The 21,792-nt window shown below is 43.0% G+C and overlaps 1 protein-coding gene across 2 annotated transcripts in view; it reads right to left on the bottom strand.

Annotated features, from left to right (window-relative positions):
- Window positions 1-14,823, bottom strand: part of KCNN2 (potassium calcium-activated channel subfamily N member 2) — a 362,515-nt gene extending 347,692 nt beyond the window's left edge. For both annotated transcript variants that reach the window (XM_036310432.1, XM_036310433.1), the window contains exon 1: window positions 14,603-14,823. The gene's annotated coding sequence lies outside the window, so the exon portion shown is untranslated. The remainder of the gene's footprint in view (window positions 1-14,602) is intronic.
- Window positions 14,824-21,792: the final 6,969 nt, after the last annotated feature.

Genomic DNA, 21,792 nt, shown 5'->3' with positions numbered 1-21,792 from the left:
ATAATCCCTAGAATGATAATCTTCAGACTGCCCACCTTGCCTACCAACACAGGTCCCATTGACCACAAGCTACTTGCCCAGCAGCGAGGGACCTAAGCCAGCAGCTGAACGTTGGAAGGACTGGCTCTCTTAAGAACACTGATAGAAAGGTACACCTCAACTTAATTTGGATTTTATTTCTTTCATTTCCCCTTTGCCTGGAACCATAGTGTAATTAATCTATCATTGGTTCAGACTATATTCTTCTTTTATTGGCTTATTAAGAGACATTATCCGGCATGCTACTGGCTTGTGAAATATTATGACTTATAATTCACACAGTGAACCTGTGTCAAATAAATTATGGGCAAAGACAATCTCAGTTTCTGAGCATAATTTTGCCATGAACAAAACAGTATGTAAATGAGCTGGCAATAGTTTCACCACAGACAAGTTTGGCTGTGCAGTCTTCCATGTCCACGTAGGCTATATAAACTCTCACTTATTGAAATATTCCGAAGGTATGAGAAGAAAGGCAAGGAGTTTATCCATGGGCTCTTCCTCTCTCATGCCTCTTTGGTCAAAGTGCATTCATTATGCATTAAATCCCCCAAACTCTAGATCATTACCTGGCCCCTCCAGCATCACGAGGGAAGGGGGAGCCTCTAAAATCTCTCCTTGTCTGTGGGTGTTGTGTGTGGGGACCCTGAAATGTGTGCCAACTGAACAACAACAGCTGGGCTTTCACCATGTGAAGGGAAGTCAGGCAGCTCCAGCCAGGAATCTGAGGCCCAGGCTGACAGGCTCAGCTGACCTGGAACAGTGAATCAATAGGGTCTGGTAGGACTGCACACCATTATGTAGCCATAAAAATTTTATGTGGCCATAAATTTTCTGTGAAATTCTTAATTTTTTTATGCCTTATAAGCTCAAAGTTGAATTTCTGCCCAGGACTGTCTTCTAAGAGGGGAGAACATCTTTCATGTATATTCAGAAATTAATTTAATAGTTATCTTCCAAGGATAAATGGCCTTCAAAATAAGTACAATTGTTATGGAAAATACATTCATTAAAATATTTCATGTAACTTTAATTTTTTTCACTTAAACTTGTAAACAACTTCGCCAACAGGAGGTTAATTGTATTTAACAATCTTGTGGCAATTAACCATCAACCATGACCTTTGTGACTTCGTTAAAATATTCCCTTATTAAGAACATATGTCAAAATCTCTCTCCTGGAAAAAGTTAGTTTTTGTTTGTAAAATAAATCTGTGATTCTATCTGCTTAATTTTAAAGTAAAACATGCATCTCACTCATTTTTCCACACTTGGTAAAACTATGACTAATGATCTGTGGGAATAAAATTCTGTCTGTATATACATGAATGAAAATTTTGAGAATAGCCATTTTATCATGTGAGTGAAAACTAACAATATGGTGAGAGATGCTCTCACATTAAATTGGAGTAAATAAAGCAGGAATCAAAGACTATATGTGATATACCCAGCCCCCTGTGTGGGCGGTGTAGGGTGTGGATCCCCTCACACAACAGAGAAAGTCAACAAATGGTAATGAAATTACAGATGATTTAATTAAATCCCTTATTATATTTTCCATTCTTTACCAACTTTCTACATAATTACTTTCTAATCAGAATTTTATAATTTAAATGAATCTAAAAATACCTTAAGTTGAGAGCTATGATAGGTAGTCAAAAGCAAAATGTTCAATAATTAAGCAGAAATCCAATCATTTATATCCTGTTAGAATAAAGACTGTGTGAACGGAAGCATTTAATTAGCTTGGAGGAGTAACTCTCACACTACAGAGGGAAAACCAGGAGAGTTTGTTGAAAATAGAGGTTCCCACAATCCAATACAGCAAGCCTGGGTGAGACCAGAGATCTGCATTTGATCAAGCTTCCTGGTGATTTTAATGCAGTTAGTTCGAGCTATCCTTTGATAAGTTCTGGCCCAAAGAAACGTCCAAAGAATCAAAATTTCACAGCGACTCTCATATTCCATCCAAAAACAATGCTGCTCTGTCCCCGGGAATGTCAGTCCTCTGGTTCCCAAGGCAGGTCCTCCAGTGGCCCATTAGCAAATTGTTTATGATTGGCTTCCTTGGACTGCTCAGTCAACAGTGGCATATGAAGTTGTCAGAATGTCCTTTTCATTGTGAACTAATAAATCATACTCAGTTTATACATCAGTCTTTCTGAGCTCAGTTAATGTGAGTCTACTCCTAAAACCTGGGTCCATTTTCAGATAGCGGAAAAACTAGACATGTGAGTTCTCAAAGCTGAATCTCTTACACTCGGAGGAAGTGAGCCCCATTCCCACAGTAGTGGATGTTTGTTCTTTTTGCCAGCCTGGCATCCTCTCCATTTTTCTGGTACAGCATCTTGAATTTCCCCTGGGAACACCCCTCTTCTGCTCTCAGATTCCTTGCAAATATGAACACACCTGTCCATTTCAAATCAATTCTAGGTTTTTTGTTAAAACAAAATGAAGCTTTAGAGATAAAGCTTAGATCTGCTGAGTCATAGAGCCATAAGAGAAAAGTGTGCCTGAAAACAAAGTGATAATGGACAAAAGAAGGATCAAGCATTAGAAAGAAAACTAGAGAGAGAAAAAGAAAAAGGAAGAAAACTCTTTACAATATCACTGGTGGTCATACCAGTTGCCTTTGTCTTACATGAACCAACCAAGTCCCTTCATTTACTTGAGCCAGTTTGAATTGGATTACTTTCACTTAATAAAGAAAGAGTATGAAATCAACAACACCTCTATCTCCACATTCAGAGCATAGCTTCCATTCAAGAGCAACAGTTAAGTCTAAAGGAACATTTAGAAGATCCATCCTCACAGGAAGTGGAGACTAGCTGGACATTACCTGCATGTCAAATTTCCTTCATTTGAGAATAAGATGAACCTAATAATTGAAGTTAGAAAACTTGACGCAAGGTTAGGACTCTTCTTTTCCAAAGACCATTCCATGTTGCAACATGGCACAAGAACAAAAGTATGATATGTTTCACAAATCTTTATATCTTGCTCTATGCCACAAAAGTCTTCCTATGCTTACTACTTAGAATATTTCTATAAAAATGAGAGGAAGACCACCACCCTCACCTTTGGAGCCCCAAGTAGAGAAGGGAAACTGATGGAGGGATTCACCTCAGTTATGAATGTCATCATAATCCATCAGTCAACACGATAATAGGAAATAGGAGTCCCGCTGCCTGTCCACAGGACAAACAATTGCAGATAAAATTTTTTTCCCCTGCCCTTTCAACTTGGCAATCTTCACTGCTTATGTACATAAGACAATTGAAAGGAAAAATCTCATTAGCAGATTGCTGAGAAACCAATAAAAACATTTTTTCCAGAAAAAGTATGCGGCAACAATAAATCCTTCAATTTGTTAAATAGACTTTTGATTCTCTTACAAAATGGCTCCTATAGACAGGGTGTGACTGAGTTGCAATATATAATGGCCTTGGTCATATAAAGCATTGATATTTAGGAACAACCCAGCCTCACGAAATAATTAAACATGGCAAAATGTTTATACTCGAAATCTCTTTCCCGATTGCAAAAGAGACTGACTAGTTAAGAGTTAACAGCTCATCAAAAAGGATGGATGGGTGCTCAGAAGTGACGGCTCATTGATGTCCTACCTCTCTCTAATGGCTATAAAGCATGCACACTCCATTCTATGCCAGAGGAGACTTGACTGCAAACACAGTAAAATAAGAACCAAAGCCGTGGAGCCAAAGATGAAGGCAGAGCTGCTGCAACCACTTTTGCAAATGTCCAGGACGAGTGCTGTGTTTGGTGGGATGACTGGCAAAGAAAAGACCAGTTGAGACCACTGTTGCATTTATACTGAGCACATGTCTAACATCAGAAGGCAAATCCACACCAATGGGTAAATTCAGCCTCAGGACGTAGCTTGTAAAAGCAGAATCAACGTAAGTTACCTCATAGTGTTTGTTTTGGTAAAAAAATAATTTTTTTTTAAAAAATCGATCAAAAGCCACAAAATACCATTCTCAGATTCCCTCAGCCTCTTCCTCCTCTGTCTCTTGGTCAGCATCTCTCCCATGAACAAGTACCCTCCAACTTTGGACTTGGGAAAAATAACCTTTTGTGGCATGGTGCCCGATTCCCAAGCAGCCACTGAGGAGCCAAGAGTATGTGGAGTTAGCTTTCCATAGGGTAAAACGCCACCAACAAGAAATGACATAAGCGGGAGCGGGGAAGCTAAGCTCCTCTTTCTCTTTCTCTCCCACAAACTACCCCAAGGTAGAGTTCCTCCTTGCAACCCTCTGGAAAAGCCCTAAATGCACATGGAGTGACACAGTGCATCTCCCCCCAGCTCCTTGTTAAACAGTAGCTAGTGTGGTAATACATGGCATTACACTGCACCACATGGCATTTACTCTGGCCTTATCACCTTTACACTCCAGGTAGCACATCTATAATAATAAAAGGGCAATATGCTAATTAGACTGAACAGCCTTCCGAGCATCATTCTGGACATCCTTCCAGACGTCCTTCCGGAAAAAGCTGGGGCCAGAGCAAAGCCGGGTCCTGGGTGCCTGGCGGCAGCAGCCGGAGCAAAGCAGCCCGGGTCCTGGGTGCCAGAGGGAAGCAGGTGCCAACAGCCGGGGGAAGGAAGGCCTACTCTTGCATGAGTTTTCGTGCCTCTAGTCCCAAATAAATGGACAACAGTCTAAGCCAGTGGTTCTCAACCTTCTGGCCCTTTAAATACAGTTCCTCATGTTGTGACCCAACCATAAAATTATTTTCGTTGCTACTTCATAACTGTAATGTTACTACTGTTATGAATCGTAATGTAAATATCTGATATGCAGGAAGGTCTTAGGCGACCCCTGTGAAAGGGTCGTTTGACCGCCAAAGGGGCCACGACCCACAGGTTGAGAACCGCTGCACTGCGTTGGGCTCTGCTTTCTCGAAAATTTGAGAGGAGGCATGTTGAAGCTACTTTTTGACAGCAGTGAAATCTCTTTGCTCACTATCACTAATACTTTTATTAATAAAATAATTTCCCTTTATATATTCAGTGATATGGGTTTTATTTGGCTTTGTACTTTAATCTGGAGATAACAAAAAAAGCACTCCTCACTTATACAGGGCCTTTCAAAATGCCCCTTCATATTGTTATTGCCCATCAGTGCAAGGAATACACTGATATATACACTTGCACTTCAGCTGTTTAGTGTTGCATAACCCACTGCCCAAAATGAAATGACTTAAAGCAAAGACATGGAGGGCTTGCCTGCATGATTCCAATCCTGGTGGCACCGGCTGGAGTACTCACTCGGCCAAATTCAGCTGTTAGCTGAGCTGGATTAGAAGGTCCAAGAAACCTTCACTCAAAAATCCGTGCCTCACTGCTCCTTCAGGCAATGGCTTGCTCTCCCCCAGGCAAACTGAAGCTTCTTCACCTGGAATGTTCTGGCTTGACCCCTCCCGTGGGGGCTGAATTCCAAGACAGAGGAAGCCAAAGCTACCAGCCCTCTCGTGGCCTGGGCTCAAGCTCCAGAATTCACTTTCTTTGAATTTTATTGTTCAAAGCAAGTCACACAGGCAGTGCTCGACCCTACCCTCTCATATGGGGTGGCACATGTGCAGACAGAGAGAGGTATATACAGCTGCCACCTTTGCAGACTGTGTACCAGGGTCATTCTAGAGTTGTCTGCAGATTAGAACCATCTGGAGACCTTTTAAAACTACAGGGGCTCAGGCCACACCCTAAACCAATTAATTCACAATGGGGCTTGGGAGTATACACAGGCATCTGCTTCTTTGTTTCTTGTTAAGCTCCCCAGGTGATTGCAATGTGCAGACAAGTTTGGAAACCTTTGATTTACCACAACTTGTGAGCAAAGAGGTTTTAAAAAGCTCTAAGCAGCAGTGTCTCACTTACACTTGGTCACATGTCATTTCACAGTATGCTCTGTGGCTTGTCTTGAAATCCACCATGGGTTTAAAATTTAAGGGAACACTGATCACTTCAATGCTTAATAAAGCTGCCACGATTAGCTAGCTTAGTCTGCCTTACAGGGTGACCAACTTTCCAATTTGCCTGGCACTGAGTGGTTTCCTGGGACACGAGACTTTCAGTGCTAAAACCATGTCAGTCTGAGCCAAACTGGAAAGTAGGTGACCCTCAATTGCCTTATCTCCCCTCTGCTAGACTGGGCATGTTAAGGAAACCTTTGGAGCAGCGGTGGCCAACCGATGGGGGTCCACGGACCACTGGTGGTCCGTGAAGTCCGAAAGGATGGCAACACTGTTCTAGTGAGTTTTGTTTCTGCAACATGATTTCATTGTTACCACCTGAGTTTCCTCAAGATTAATGGTCTAGGCCAGTGTGGCCTCAAGTGTGTTCCACGGACCTGCCCTATTAGCATTATCTGGACACTGGTTAGAAGTAGAAATTCTGGGAAATTCTGATGCTGAGTCAGAATCTCTGGAAGTAGGGCCCAGGAATCAGCGTGTTTTGCAAAGCAGACCTGCGCTGACCTGTCAGGTTCCATCTTCATCGATCTCCACCATCCCACATAAGACAAAATCAGGTTTCTGATTTGCAATAGAGGCAGAAAAAAACATAGCAGGAAGATCCAATCAATGCTAATTGGCCAGAGATGCCTGACCAAAAGCAGCCAGCATCTTCAGACACATACATAATAATCATCATTTGGTCAGTCATTTATTTGAGAAAATATATTAAAAATATTATATCCACAATCAAGGCGGGAGTGTGGAGTCGGGAGTGCACTAAGCACAGCTGTCTGCTCAGTAGAAGGCCTGTCTCCTTCCAGAACACATCAAAGGGATCAGTGTAAGTCAGGTGGTAAACTTTTCTCCAACCTGAAAGGAAAAAATTAAAAAAAAAACCTCTTCCTTAAAGTTAAGTAGAAAATCAATATTTGTCTGTGACTGGATGCTTAGTTTTTCCATTTGAATTTATAGTAAAAATCATTGAGGTTTCAGTAATTTAGAAATTATGCTCTGTTGAACTAGCTCGGGCTGAAGTTTACCTAGATGTAAAGAAGAGTTCTGCCAAACAAATTAATACCTAAAAATTTAACCACTTTAAAATGAAAACGGTTTTTTTAAGAACTTACCTACAATATTTATACTGAACTGATGTTAATAATTCCATACATGAAAGAAGAAACTCACATAAAACACCTCATTGGTACCATCACTGCATGAATTGAAAGTAAATTAAAGGTATTTCTTAAAACACACACATTATAATTTAGACTTTTTACTAATTCCTATTAGTCTCCCTGCCTACAAAATAAGATTTTGAGTAGGATTTCTTTACCAGTCAATTCGAATATAACTTAATCCCTAATACATTGATGCATATGGAATCTCAAAAGCTGTTTTTAAGACTCATCTTTGATAAATGATGGTTTTTATTTCTCATGTTTTTCACAAACTTCATATTTAAATGAAAAAAACAAACAGTTAACCAATTTCCCCCCTGCATAAGATAACAGAAATAGTCAAAGGCACTGTTGTAATGGTGAAGAGGTCTGTGGGAGGAAGCCGCTCTTTTGGGATTTCTGAGCTGCTACAATCACAATACTCCTGCTGCTGCACTGCAGGTCTGGCAGGCGGCGGCTGAGCTGCCCCACCCAGACATTCTGTGGGCAGCACAGACACCTACAATAATGTCTTCCACAAAAATAAAAATACAGGATTAGATTGGGAAACCACATTGGACTGGCCCTGGCTGGTGTGGCTCAGTTGGCTAGATGTGCACCGACAGGTTGCCTATTTGAGTCCAGTTTAGGGCATATGCCTGGATTTTGTTCTTGACCCCTGGTAGGGGGCGTGCAGGAGTCAGTGGATGGATCTTACACTCTCACGCGGATGTTTCTCTCCCTCTCCCGCTCTCTCTAAAAACCAATACACTATTTTTTTTTTTTAAAAAAAGTATAGGATTAGATTTGAAAAGCACATGTTTTCAGCAACAAATTCACTTTCCCATGTTATAATCACATCACAAATAAGTCTGTGAGCTTTACTCGCCCTAAATTGTAAATTTATAAAAAGAAAAATATATACTCCTATGTATATAACTGCAAGCAGATTTCAATCACTGGTGTATTCTGTATCAGACTTCTAAGTATTTCATACATGAACAACTGCTTTTAAAACACTGCTGAGAAAGGGTCAATAAGTCATTCTACTTTTGAAGCGGCTAAGGTAACTTTTACATTCTTTCCCTAATCAGGGTGCACATCCAGCAATACTACTGTCTGAACACGCTTTGTGAAACTCAGGGATGAAAAGATTCTTCTGCCACGTTCTCCACTTCCCGGCTGCACATGCATAGTTTATCAACCTCCTTCTCTCTCTCTCTCTCTCTCTCTCTCTCTCTCTCTCTCTCTCTCTCTCTCTCTCTCATCTTCCCCCTGGGGATCACCCTGTCCCTCACCTGGGCTTTGCTTGGTGGCCAGTACCAAGATGGAGTCCTGGAGGTCGAAATAGTAGCACAAAGCCACATGAGCAGCACGAGTGGTCAGTTTAAGTCCACAGAGAGCAAAGGTCCCAATAGAAAAGCTAAACTTGGCCATCAAATCCAAGAGGATAAACTCAGAATGAAACTAAACCTCAGCCCCACAAGGGTGGCGAACTAGACTGACCCCTGAGTAAGAGCGAAGGAGGGTAAAGATATTGCTACGAGAGATGGCTGAGGTTTTTCTGCCTATAGTTTCTTCTAAGGTTTTTATGGTTTCACATCTTATATTTAAGTCTTTTATCCATTTTGAGTTTATTTTTGTGTATGGTGTAAGTTGGTGATCTAGTTTCATTTTTTTTTTTTTTGCAAGTATCTGTCCAATTTTCCCAGCACCACTTATTGAAAAGACTGTCTTGACTCCATTGTATGCTCTTGACTCCTTTGTCAAACCTCAGAGGGAAGGCAGGGAAGAGATCAACCAATGAATTCGTATGCATATATGCATAACCCATGGACACAGACAACAGGGTGTGAAGACCTGGAGTGGGGGTGAGGACAGGCTGGGTGAGGTCAATATGGGGAAAGAGGGACATACGTAATACTTTCAAAAATAAAGTTTAAAAAAACATATTCTCAAAATAAATTTAAAAAAATAACAATGGAGGGACAATGGAAGAGGCTGGAAGACAGATCCTGGCAGTGTCCTGCTTAAGGCAGTTTGCCTTGTTTAAAAGCATCTGTTCAATGGAATCTTAGATTTAATTCATAAAACAAGAGAAGTAATCACTACCTTCTTCATAAAGCTATTATGAAAACCACATGAAATGACTTGAAATGAACATGATTAATATATTGTAAATGTATGTGCAAACACAAGGGGCATAACTATTACTATGTTCACTGGGTGGGGAGGGCCTTGGGCTCAGGGTCTGCAGCAGAGGTGATCCCACTAATAGGTATATTGTAATTGTCTGCTTATTTATCTGTTTCCCCCACTAGACTATGATTTCATTGAAAGCAGGGACCAAGTCTTAGTCATCACTGTGCCTCTGTTTACATAGTAAGACATTCAGTCACTGTTTATGGAATGTTGAACAAATAAATTCTGAATCCTCACTGTTATTCAGACAGGAATACGATGTGGAGTGATGTGAGAAACGAAACAGCAGTTGCCCATGTGCCCAGTAACAGCTCCCCGTCTGCCAAAGAGGCTCCTACCTCCTGCCAGAGCACTGGCTCCTCTGGATAAGGAGCCCAAATTCTCAGAATTAGAAGCATTACTTGAAGCCAGTCAAGAAAGGAGGAATTGACTATTAAATGCCTTGGAAATTAAGAACAGCTAAACTTAACTGTGTTCTTATCATAAGCAGGGTACTATGCTAAGCTACACATTATTTTATTTAAAACATACTAGTGGCCTGATGCACAAAATTCATGCAAGGACCTTGTGCCCCCCCTACCCCCCTCTCACCCCCCGGCACCACAGCGGCCATGGTGGCCGCCTCTGCCTTGGTCCCTGCCTGCCGCAGCTTTGTCCAGAAGGAAGGACTTCCGGTCTAATTAGCATATTACGCTTTTATTTTTATAGACAACAACATAAGCAGGTTTTGTGACATTCCACATTGACAGATGACGAAATTGAGTATCTGAGAGAGGTTAGGTAAAATCATCAAGCTGGATGTGGTAGAGCTAAAATTGAACTCTAGGTCTCTTTTATTCCAGAGCCTACATTCTTACCCAATATTTTACCCAGCTTTCTGAGAAATAAGAGGTCCTTGTGTGTTTACCATGCAGAATGTAGGTCATCTTAAGGCCAAGTGAAAAAAGGAGAATTCTTTTTCCCCCCTCTTCCTTTCCCAATTCCTGCACACAGACCTTAAGCGAGTCACTGTGCTGGCTCTAGAGATACACCAGTGATGAGCCAAGGTGCTGCCATTTGAGGAAAGGAGACAGACAGGTTAAAAAATGAACTGCAATCAGAGGGTGGTGTCTAGGGAACTAGACATCAGCAGGGTGATGAAATGTGGTGCCATTTATAGGAGGGCAAGGCCAGCCCCTCAGGCCAGACACCAGGAGAGTATTATGCAGGCAGGTGCTGCAGAGTCGCCCTAGGAGAGTGGTGAGATGGGATTCCTAGCATAGGAAAGGATCAGCCATTTCCTAAATGAGATGTCACAACAGACAATACAGCCTGAGGTCTGTGGGGATGGGGATGGTAGGTTCCAAGCTAGTTACCTGGAGATGATCAAATAGGCTTGCAATTCACTCCCTTTAAACCAAACCATGTGTACCGACTGCCTTGGATCCTTTCATTCAGCCCCTTGGTCCTCTAGCTTCTTTCTGATTTCACTCTATCCCAGCACCTACAAAGCCGGCCACATTCTTGAGTGACTTGCTGATCTAGCTCAGTACTCCTTCATCTTCCTTCTCTGGCCCCCAGGACTCTCCTGGCCACTCTCCTGTCTTCACCCTCTAGTCTTTGTTTCTCTGAATAGCTCTGGATGTTCACCTGTGACACTGGCCCCAACATCCCTGGTCACATCCTCCAAATGGGCTGGCACCACCATTAGACTTGCTTTGGCCTCAGAAGGGATTGGAAACTTCATAGATGCACCTGTGGACACTAGCAGGACCCAGACACTGAGGACACCTCCTCCATGCTCCCCTCTATTTCTTCACGTCTATATTGTTTATGTAATCTTCTGTCATCTACTCACCAGTATTTATTGATAAACTATTCTAGTTTAAACTCTGCTGGGAACAAAAAAGACAAATAAAATGTTTCTGTTCCAAAGGAATTCACAGTCTGACAATGACAACTAAGTGAAGGAACTTGAACTGTACCATCTCCACACAGTCTTAGAGTTCCCACATTTATGTCTCTTGACCCAAATTCTCCCTCAAGCTTCAGGCTCACATCCTGCTCCCTACCAGACACGTTTACTTGGCTGTCTAAGGGCATTTCAAAATTAATATATCTAAGTTATGATTTTCTTCCCTTCCTGTTCTTCCTCTTCTCTGTAACAGCCTCAATATTCTCAGAGTCAAACAAAACTCCAGAAGTCACCTTTGATTCCTCTCTTTCCCTACCGCCCTGATTTATAATCCATCAATGAGTCCTGTGCATTCTACCTCCAAAACATGTCCATCCACATCTCTGCAAGTCCATTCTCACCGCCCTGATCCATCATGGGCTGCTGCAGGCCTACAGAGCCCTTTATGCGTATTTGAGAAAAGGTGCCCTTCCTGCAGATCTTCACTGCCAGAATCAGGATGTTTGCTGATAAGCAGAGCATGGGCTGGATTTCAACTTCCACTTGACCTCCAGGCTGGTGCCCTGTGCAGTAAATAACCTGCAGAAACACAGTCGCACTCGTGCTGCCATTTTCCTTCTACTACTGCAGTAGCCTTGTAAGTGCCCCTCCCATAGTCTATTCCCCACATCGCATCCACTGTGGCCCTTTAAATTCTTAAACCCAATCTTTACTTCCCTGCTTAAAACTCTTGGTTCTTACTTTGACTTCCAAGCCCTGACTGATCTGGTCCCAGTTTACCTCTCTGACCTGCTGGTTCACCCTTACTCTGACCACCTTTCTCTTCCTTAAAAATATAAAACTTCAAGCTCCCTTCCCTCTGACTGAGGTGTCTTCTTTCTTACCTTCCAGTTTTAATCACAGTATGTATAACAGGGTTAGTCTTAACACATTGTATGCGGGAAACGTGTTTACACGTTTTACGTATTTATACGTTCTACCAGTATAGTAGAGCGCGGGACACGTATTAATACGTTTTTTATAGACTAGCGGTAGAATGCGGGTAACCTATAAATACGTAAACTAAAGTTATCGTAATTTTAATGAACGTTGCCATTTGCACAAAAAATTAGCAAAAATGGCCCGCGCCACCTGTTAGTGCGGGATAAAAACTACCTGCAAACAATGTGTTAATATTTAGTTCATCATATATTCTCATATTTTAGTCCATGGATGCACTGTCATATTTCATTGTTTAGCTATTATTTTTAATGTAACAAGCATACCTGGCCCTACCAGCCAAAACACAGCTGAGACTTTGCCAATGACTTGCCTCTAACCATAGGTCCCCTGCTTCTCCCTATTTAAGGTAACTAACCATAAGTACAAATCTTCTCATTCTCTTGATTTTACATTTATATAATGCTATTATATCTATATGTGTTCCTACATAACTGGGGGGAGGCATTTTACTAGCTTTTAATATTATAAAAGATAACCATGCTATATATAATCTTTTAGACAATTTTCATTTAACATTATATTGCTAAAATTCAATTCTATGTCACTTAGTGTATTCATTTTGACTGCTACATAATATTCCTCTATGTGAGCATAGGGCACTATTCATCTATTCACCAGTGGTGGGCACTGGAGTTCTTTCCAGGTTTTCATTATTGGGAACCAGGCTGTTATGAATATATATATGATGTCTCCTGTTGAACATGTGCAAGAATTTCTACTGGCATAAATCTAGGAGGAAGTTGAACTATTGGATCCCAAGTGTACAAATGTTCAAATTAGGATATAATGCCAAACCGTTTTCTAAAATCATTGTGCCAGTTCATACTCCCACCAGCAATCTTCGAAAGTCCTATGGATCCACATCCTCTTCAAACACTTGAAATTATCAGGCTTTCAAAATTCTGGGCCAAACAAATCAGTGTAAAAAGATATCTCATTCCGGCCTTGATTCATATTTCCATAATTACTAAAGATATTACTTTCACTTTATATGTTCACCAGCTATTGGTATTTCTTCTCAGTGCTTCAAGGTCTCAATACGAATGTTTCCAACACAAAGAGAACCTCTCTGACCACTCACCAGGTGAAGGTCACCCCTCTCTAGCGCATCCCTGTTTTCTTTGTGGCATCTACCACTACCTGAAATTACCTAGTTTGGTTGCTAATATATTGTCTGTCTCCCTCAACTAAAATATAAGCTCCAAGCATCGTGGTTGTATATTCACTCCTCCATCACTAGGGCCTGAAACAGTGCCAAGCACAGAGCGGTTGGATGACTATATGATGACAGAGATATATATTAGGTTAAGAGTTGTGTTCTAGAATCTGAGTTTCGATCTCAGCTCTCCCACTTACTAGCTGGGTTGTCATGAACAAATTACTAAAATCATCTGTTCCTGAGTTTCTCCATGTGTAAAATAAGAGATAATAATATTCATTACTTCATGGGGTTGTTATGAATTCTAAGTAAGTTAATACTTGTAAAATTTTTAGAACAATACCAAAAAGCACTCCATAAATGCCAGTTATTATTATCAGTGTGCAATTTTTGTTATTACTGCTCCATGGCTTGAAAGCACACGGCACCAAACCAGCCTGGGCAGAATGAGCTTTCCCTTCTCCCACAGACTCTACGTGCCCCTCCTCCCATTCCCACAGCCTAGAGAAAAGTAGAGGGGCACTTGGAGGAAAGTTTGGGGGGCAGTCTATTTTCAAGAGAATGATCTGATCATCCCACACAAGAAAAAGTTAAATAACAGCACAGAGTAGGTGCTCAACAATGCTGATGAACGAATGATTCATAAGCCATCAATCCATGCAGCTGATAACCCTGTCACACACGAAGTCACGATATTGTCCCCTCTGTCTCCCTTTATTCTGGTTCATATTTTCAAAGACAGGAAAGAGAAGTTAGAATGCGGGAAGGCAAAGGCATATAAGTAAGCTGGATAAGGAAAGGGGAACAGAGAACTGAGACAGGGAGCAAGGATGAAAGGCGGGGGTTGGGAGAGATGGAAATTTTCAGATCGCACTGTGGCACTGGCCTCTAGTGTAGAACATTAAAATGCTGAAAATAGGAACATAAGGGAGTCCCTCAACTATCCACACACCCAGGGAAATTTTTCTTTTTAAGGTATGAATAGGGGCAGGGGAAAGATAGTCCAGAAAGAGGGGTGGAGAAAGGACCAGAGGCCCAACGAGGGAGATGAGGGAAGGTGAAGCCCAAGGCAAACTTCACCTAACCATCTTGCCTGGGGAAGGATGGTCCCGATAAATCTGTGCCCTCCACCCCACACCCCATATCAATGTCACCATAGCGGTGAGCTTACCTTGTTCTGCAACCAGGAGCCCTGTTCCATTTGGCGCCTTCCTGGCCCCAAGTGGGAAATGCGGCCTTGGTTAAATGCACCAGGAAGCAAAACCGAAGTGAGATTCCACTGAGAATTCCAGTAGGTTCACTGGGAGAAACTGTTTCCATTTGAGAAGGATCAGGAGTCCTGGCCAGGGACCTGCTGCCTCTCCAGTGTCAAATTCCATGACAGCTCTGAGCCCGGGAGAGCGCGTGTCCCTCCCTCCCTCCTCCTGGCTCCGGGAGTCCCAGGGCGGGTCCGGGCAGGGGGCACATGGGGCTAGCCGATGTAGCCCGTCCCCCACTGCCCGCTGGTGGCTGGTTGGTTGGGATCCACCTTTGAAGAACCCAACTCCTACTTGCCTGTCCCTGCTTCAGCATCGACAGTGCAGAATTCCGAAGCTGGTGACAGGATGCCCTGCCGGGATTGGGGACTCCCTCCTTCTCCAGTCCTTGGCTGGCGGGGGACAAGCCTGGCTATCAGGGCATTGCATACCTAGAAGCTACCGAGGGGGGTGCATGCGCCCAAATCTCTCTCTCTCTCTCTCTCTCTCTCTCTCTCTCTCTCTCTCTCTCTCTCACACACACACACACACACACACACACACACACACACACACACACACACCCGCACCGTTTCCCCTTGATCGACCCTCCAGAGGAAAGTAACTGTCCTTAAGCAGCAGAAAGCAGCACGGGGGAGGGAACGCCGCGCTGAAATCTGAAAGCCAACATTATTCCCGAGACCAAATTTGGGGATGGTTGTAATTTTAAGATTTGGATTTAAGCCACTTAAAAGAAAAAGACATGGAACAAATAAAAGACATGGAACAAATGAGAGAGAGAGAGAGAGAGAGAGAGAGAGAGAGAGAGAGAGAGAGAGAGAGAGAGAGAGAGAAGAGGACACTGAAAACACTGAATTTCAGGTGTTAACCAGAGCTTAAGACAAGAGAGGGGGAGGGACAGAAATCGCAGACGGTGGTTTTCCCAGTGCGAGGTTAGAAACCTGTCTTCACTTCCATGCGCAGCGTGTTCCATCGCGCCCTCCCCCGCAGCCCCACGGAGCCCCGAGGTACCGCAGGGGTTAATTCCGCCCTCGCACCAGCCCGCCTCCCCCCGCACTGGCATCCCCGGCCCTGAACGCGCCAGAGGCGGGCGGAGGGAGAGCCGGGAATCTCCGCCCGCTCCCCGCTCCCCAAGCGCCGCGCGGAGCTCCCTCCCGCCGTTCTATTTATAGCTCCGCTGCCAGCTGCTGCGGGGAACTCACCAGCCGCGCCGAGCGGTTAGGCTCAGAGAGCCTTCCAGAAACTGGAATGTGCATAAATTCTGAGAATGGCAGAAATGTCTGTAGCCTTCTGGATTTTGATTGCTACTGCTCACTGTTTCCTATACTCCATTTCTAAGGAGAGAGAGGGGAGAGAGAGAGAAAAGAGAGAGAGAGAGAACAGGTTTTGAGACAGGTGAATTTCAGGCAGGCAATTTGTCATGCTGGGGACCTTTCGTTATCAGATACTGGGGTGGGGGTGGGGATGGGGGGTGGGGGGAGAAAGAGTCCTTCATGAATTTTCAGGCTCCAGACGCATATCATTTTCTGCAACACTCAACCTGTTTGGGTTTTTGCCTGTCAGTCCCCTGGTCAAAGAGGTATGAAGCCATGTCAAGAGCAATGCAAAAACCACACCCTCTGACATGTGACTGCCTGCTTACTGGGGTCTAAGGGCTGCCCATCAGCATGATACACACGTCTGGGTTGTCTCCGTGTCAAATTCCACCCGAACCCCTCAACAACAACATCAAAAAGCAGCTATTTACGGTGTCACAAAAAGGGTTTCTGGCCCCAGTGGGTCCTGGTGACACAGGAGAAAACACCACCTACTGCTCCGAGGCTTACAGAAGCCTACTGCACTAGTCTAGAAGGTCCTAAACCTGGCTCCCAAGCCCCTTCCTTCAAGTCCTCCTGATGGAACAAGTTCTTGAGCTGCTGTGCCATGCAAATCCCCTGAAGGACCCCTGGGTGCTGCAGAGAAACACCAACCAACAGCATCTGCCCTCACAGAACTTAGCCCACAGCTGTGTAAGAAGCCAAGCCTCCACTAAGGGCACTCCTGCAGGTCCGAGGTGGGGGTGCGAAATCCATCCACCTCTGCCACTCCTTCCCTGTCCTCCACCTTCTGGCCTCTGGGTTTTTCTTTTAGAGCAGATCCTAATATAGTAAGAGGTTATTGTTTACCTGTATTTATTCAGAATGATCCTAGAATAGGGCTTCTCATTAATTTAACTTTCTAGTTATCTATGGGCTAAGCAGAAACCCTTTTGGTTTAGGTCCTTGTTGTTGAAAGGCTTTTCCCCTGTATTCACTTTCCGCCCTAGTACAGCCAAGGTTCTGGACATACTGTTTCTGAGATGAGCCAAGATCCAGGGATGCATCAGGGAAATGCAAGTGCAAAGCTCTGGAGCCCTGTGTCCTGGGTTCATTCTGGCTATTTACAGGATCATGTTGAAATTATTTGTGTATCAGCGCCTTGTCTGTAAAATGTGAATAATAGTAACAGTCGATACTGCATGGGGTTCTTCTGAAATTAAGTATGATAATCTATATAAATTGCTTAGACCAGTATCTGGCCTGTGTTAAAGCTCAACACATTAAGTATTATTAGTACTACACAAATATGAGCTGGAGTTGATTTGGTTGAATTTGTGTACAAAGAGGCATTTAAAGAAAATCTGTTCTACCTACGTAAATTTATAAGTGGGATTCCTTTTCTTTCCTTTATAAAAATGTTTTTAAAATATAGTTGACATACAATATCATATTAGATTCAGGTATACCACATAGTGATCTGACATTTATATCCCTTAGAATGTGATTACCACAATAAATCTAGCAACACATGGACTCTAAAATACACAACATACAAAACAGAAACAGATTGGTAGATACAGAGAACAAACTGAGTGGGTTTCCTTTTCCTTGTACTAGAGGAGATCCCCAAGGCAGTCCACGTGTACAGGAGGTCCCTGGTCACTGCCCTGCATTTTCTTATTTTAGGGAAACGAAACATCCCCTCAAAAGTCCTGCTGCTAATCTATAAGATCCACTCTGACACCCAGGGTAAAGAATCACCAGCTTTTAGGGGTTCATTGCTTTCCTGAGGATAACATCTTGATATATGAAAAGTGCTTTAAATATAAAAATACTTTGTGAAGTTTTCCGAGACTATCTATGAAGGGGAAATATTTCTATTTAATTGAAAACTCAAAGGTCAACATGGCTTTGTACAACAGTGTCTAATTTCCCCTCCTAAACATTAGGCTCTAGAAGGAAGGAACTGGGCCTATAAGACTGGTGCCCTCACACAAAGGATTAGTCATCGACCCCGATGTCCATCCTCCCTCTCCTTAGAAGAGAACCCCTGATTTTCAGACTTGCAGCCCGATGTGGTCTGCACACTTGTGCCAATGAGCTATAAAATAAAGGGCTAGGGGGGAGCCCCCCAGAAACCTCGCCCAAGATACCTGGGGGTGGTGGTTTAATTTTGTGTCAACCTACCTAAGCTAGAACAGTGTTTCTCAGAATTTCCCTCCCTGCCTGGTTCTGGGCTAGGACAGTTTGGAAGGTGAAGCAGCAGCCATGTTTATTCCAGGAAGGTCACTGTGAAGTCAGGTGCTGTTGCCGCTTCTGCACCTTGTCACGATCTGCTGGCTCATCTCGTCAGCATGGCAGCAGCTGAGCCTGCAGCAGCTCCTGCTGGATGCTGCTGCTCCTCCCGCTCCTGGACAAAGAGCCCATTTGCTCCCTGACAAAGGCCCCGGCTCTGCCCACAGGTCACCAGCATCATCGGCATTGTGGGTTTGGAGATGGTCCGAGATTAGTGCAGGTTTTACTGCGTCTTCCTGGGTTCTAGGGTACCCTTGTTCTCTGTCTGTGTCCGTCAGGATTCCACCAGAGAGACAGGACGGGTAGGAAGTATATAAAGGTAATTATTACAAGAAGTGGGCTTACCCTGGAAGCTGGCTAGGCAAGCCCGCAATCTGTCAGGCAGGCCATCAGGAACAGCAGGTGGGACCTGCCCAGGCACGAGGTGAAGCTGCAGTCAGAAGGGGAAACTTCATCTTCCTGGAACCTCAGTTCTGCCTTTTACTGATTGAATCGGTCATCCCCAGATTATCAAGGATAATTTTTCTTACTTAAACTGATTATAGACCTCAGTCACATCTATACAATACCTTCACAGCATCTAATTTAGGCACAAAAGCCTGACCATGAAAATGTCCACCTTTCCTACTAGGTGTTCTTTCCTGCAGTCTTCACACAGAACCAACATAGCAGAACATAAACCATTTGGAAGGTCAAGTTCCTAAATTAATCCCTTATTCTACGTCATTCTTAGTGGACCTGCTTTTCTGATCACACACTGACTAATGCTGACACAGTGGCATGCATGCTTTGCCACTCTCTTCCCTTTCCACTACCCTGATGTCTATAATACGGATACGATGGCTAGATGAGCGAACTCAGACATGGGGACAAGGGCCACACTCCAGGTATGGTGGAGAGGTGGGCTGCAAAGACCTGATTCAGGAAGGTTGCAGAGCTACCATACGACCCCCTGAGAAGCCTATCTCTATATTTATTTCACATGAGAGAGAAATCAATTTCCATTTTACTTAAGCCACTGTTGTATTGGTATTTACTGTTGCTTGTGACAAACCCATTTCTGGCTGATGTGTAATAGAAATACACTATAAGCAAACATCAATTGGAAGACTCAAAAGTTGGAGCATCATACATTAGGGTGGAAGAAAAAGTCAGTGGACTATTTTATTTATCCCCTTTCACCTAATTTTCAGGGGGGGTGGGGGATCTGTTACAAGTAATCTTACATCTGACAAAGGCAGCCACTCTGAAGACTTAAGCCAAGTTCCTTTCATTTTCTGGGCCTTAATTGCCACATCTATAAAATGAGAAGTTTGGACCAGGTGGTTCCCAGTATACTCACAGATCAGAAGTATGTGGTAATTGCTAAGAATATAGAAAGCATCAGAGAGAAGGGGTGCTCACCAGTATGAATAAAGTCAAGATAAACCAGTAAAAAAAATTTTCAGTCAGGTTGGAAATTTTGTTTCCAGGAAACCTATGCAAGTTGTTTTACATGCATTATCTACACCTCCATGCCTTCCTTACAATGTAGAATACGGTTGTATAAGAATGGGAATCTGTCTGTTTTGATCAATAATATGTCCTAGAATGGCACTCCAGCACAGTGTAGGCTCTCAATAAACAGTTGTTGAATGAATGAATGAATGAATGAATGATACAGGTATGACACCCATGCTTGACCTGAAGGACAACTTCAGACTTACTGAGTAAACCAGGGCATAGATTGGTGATTCAAGTCCTTCCAATATCCAGCCAGTACACTCTGTCTCATTAAACACTGTTTTACTTCTAACTCAGAGTAACTGATTCGTGAACTGTGGTTTCCCCATCTAGATGGCAACCTATAAAGATGTTAAAGAAAATGCCAAGAAAATGTCACTTTTAGGGGAGTTTCTGACTCACTGACTCATGAAGTTACTGTCGATATGAGTATGCATAGTGCCTGACACTGGAGACATTAAGCCATTTAGCAGATGGCTATCTAACTATAAAAAGGCATGGGCATATTCAGTATTATACCCATTAACTTTTTATTTCCTGCTGTGCTCATAGAGGGAAGCCATTAAACTCCTCTATTTTTTATCTATCTTTTTTTTCTTGACCCCTACTTCTGTGCTCACATTGAACCTAAAGACAAGTAATAATTATAGCTTATGCTTATTTAAAGCTTACTACATGCTGGCCTAAGTGCTTTAGATGTATTAAATAATTCAATCCTCACAATATCTCAATGTTATAATTAGTATACTATGCCCATTTTAAATATAAGTAAATCAAATCACAGATAAGTTGCCCAAGGCACCATGATTAGTAAATGGTAGAGCCAATGTACCTCACCAATATTTATTACTTCCATGTAATCCAGAAACACCAGTTACGGCAGCCCAGCATCCTGGACTGGACCCTCTGCACATCACTGGCAGCAGCTCAGTATCCTAACTACCCTGAATGCTAGAACAGGAGAAGAAAGCTGATTACCTTCTGTTCTTCCTGGGACTCCACCAGTGAGCAGCCAACGTGGATAAACACCCCTGAAGGCACAGCCATGTGGCACCTTGGGCACAATCTGACTCTCATCTGCTCCATCATCAGCATTTCCATAGCCATTGTTTCCTCAGGGATTAAGTTATACTGACCAAGAGGACAGAAAGCCAGACAAAGGCTGGGGCGGGGAGCGGGGGGGGGGGGGGGGGTGCGGGGAGGGAATGGGAAAAAAGGGACTTTGCTTGGGGCAGTGGATGCAGTGAGCAGATGATATTTTGTTGAGTTGTACACTCCAAACTGTATGTTTTTGCAAACCAATGTTACCCCAATAAGTTCAATTTAAAAAATTGTGAAATAGCCCTAACCAGTTTGGCTCAGTGGATAGAGCATTGGCCTGTGGACTAAAGGGTCCCGGATTTGATTCCGGTCAACCTTAGTTGCAGGTACATCCCCAGTAGGAGTTGTGCGGGAGGCAGCTGATAGATGTTTCTAACTCTCTATGCCTCTCCCTTCCTCTCTGTAAAAAATCAATAAAATATATTTTTTAAAAATTGTGAAATAAACACCATCCAAGCTCAATTTTTTTTCTCTCAGGCACTCTCTAAATATTTACATTCACTCCATGGTTTTAATAACCATCTTTGTGCTATTAACTCCCAAATTTATCCTCAGCCCATACTGTTTTCTGATACACAGGCTTATATATCTGACCAGCAACTGGACAATATCTCTGATATTTTCGGTACAACAGACCAAAATTAACCTTATATTGTTTACTCTGCATGTTCCCCTTTCTCATGCTCCCCATCCTCTCCCTGTCTCATGCAAACACCCAGCACTGTTACTTGCTTTACCTCCTTGAAGCTCTTGAGTCCATATGTTCTTTTCTCCACTGTAGTTAGTTGGGTCCAAGCATGATCTACTTTTTGTTAAATAATTGCAATAACCTCACTGGTCTCCTTGCTTCCACTCTTGTCCCAGTAATAATTTATTCTTCATTTAGTAGCCAAATTTTATCTTGTCAC

The sequence above is a fragment of the Myotis myotis genome, unplaced genomic scaffold, assembly GCF_014108235.1.
Source record: "Myotis myotis isolate mMyoMyo1 unplaced genomic scaffold, mMyoMyo1.p scaffold_m19_p_5, whole genome shotgun sequence".
Classification (NCBI taxonomy): Eukaryota; Metazoa; Chordata; class Mammalia; order Chiroptera; family Vespertilionidae; genus Myotis; species Myotis myotis.
The sequence above is the reverse complement of the archived record's forward strand: the minus strand, read 5'-3'. Positions and strand labels throughout refer to the sequence as shown.